The following is a 1,686-nucleotide window of genomic DNA, read 5'->3' as shown; positions in this document are numbered from 1 at the left end:
GGGCAAGCATGCAGAGCAGAAGTTCAGATGTTCCTCTAATTGCACTTGCTGCATACTGTTCCAATCCATATGGAATTTAAAGGATCAGTATGACAGCCAGGCAACTAGCATTTTTAAGAGGGGGGAAATGACAGGCTTTGAATTTCTCTCATGATAGGTTTCCTTTTAATGCTCGGAATTTTTTTCCAGTTGTTAATAGGTTGAAGTTTTGCTATGTTATCCCTGTAAATCATCCACACAATGACTCAAGGTGTTTGACAACTGCAGCTGTGAGATAATGCAGTTCAACTGTGCAGTCTTAGGCCCCTTACTGTATTTGTTCATTCCTGTTCTGTCAGGGATGACATTTTGATGAGTTCAACTATTTTTCACCTGATGTATGCTTTTAATATCTTCAATTGTCTTGCCATTTATTTCCAGACTGAATACATTTTACAGACCATTTATTTTCATAACCATTATTTAAAGAGCATACTGACTGGTAATGGTTAAGAACATGGCCCATGCAATAAGTTTGTATGTGAGGGGTAACAGTTGTGGTGTAATGCAGCTTTTTTGCTCTGTGTATCTTTTTGTATGTGGCCACAAAAAAAAAGTTTACCTCTGGGTATGTTGTATTCATCAAATGTCCTTTTTCACCACAGTGTTGTGGATATGTTTTTCATTTGAAGAGATAACTTGGAACACTGGAATTTCATGACTGTGTTATTAAAGGTTTTTTTAAGGGTTGAAGTCTCGTCTCACTTTCTTTGCTTACATTGTCAGACTGATATCTATCCCTGTCCTGGCCTTGGTGTATTTGTGTTTTTCTGCCACTAGGAATATTGTATACATATTCATTTTATTTTTCACACTATCAGAATTTTTATTTTTAAAAAAAAAAGGAACAATACATGGTAAAAAAAGAAACAAGTCAGTAAACAGAACACTTATTAAATGATGGTTAATAAAAATGCAAAAACAGGACTTTACCTGAAATCATGACAGAAGCAAAACCACATAAAACATGCCTGGTTCACACCAGAAATAAGCAGCAAAACACAAAGTAGAATTGTTAAGCTCCACCAAGGACGTCCGTAGTAAAAGTGGATCCCAGTGAACGCTTGGGGTGGTAGCCCGTACCACAGACTGATCCAAGGGACTCCCTGCACCGTCCAAGGATGAGTAATTCCACCTATAAACCAGTAATGCATCAGAGAGTGTCCGGTCAAGCCAGTATGAAAAGAGATGGAGAAAAGACAAAGGAAAAAAAGAAACACGAAAGAAAGATATAAGGAGAAAGTTCAAGAATCTGCCATGTGTGGTATGTTAGACAAAATAGTAGGAATAGAGAAGTAAACTGTGCCCAGAGGACCACTAGAACCACCACCCTATGAACTCAAAAGATGGTATTGGCTCATCCACTCAATCCGATAATTCAGAAGATTGAGGATTATCTCTAGAGAGTAACCAGGGACACCAAATCACCAAGAACATATCTGTCATATAGTTGGGTCGTTCCCCCATATGCATCAAGCGATGTCTGCTTTCCAGTGTCTGAATTACAGCCCTGGCTGCAATAACGGATGGACAATAAAGATCCAGGAAGCATGGAAAGTAAGGCCACTTGTGTAGTGCGGGGAGAAACAAAAGAAGTCGCCTTCTGATCACGTTTCAAAGACCATAGTCCAAAATGGTACTAATTTC

Source organism: Nanorana parkeri, unplaced genomic scaffold, assembly GCF_000935625.1.
Source record: "Nanorana parkeri isolate BGI_ZX_2015 unplaced genomic scaffold, ASM93562v1 scaffold1682, whole genome shotgun sequence".
In the NCBI taxonomy this organism is placed as follows: domain Eukaryota; kingdom Metazoa; phylum Chordata; class Amphibia; order Anura; family Dicroglossidae; genus Nanorana; species Nanorana parkeri.
The sequence above is the reverse complement of the archived record's forward strand: the minus strand, read 5'-3'. Positions refer to the sequence as shown.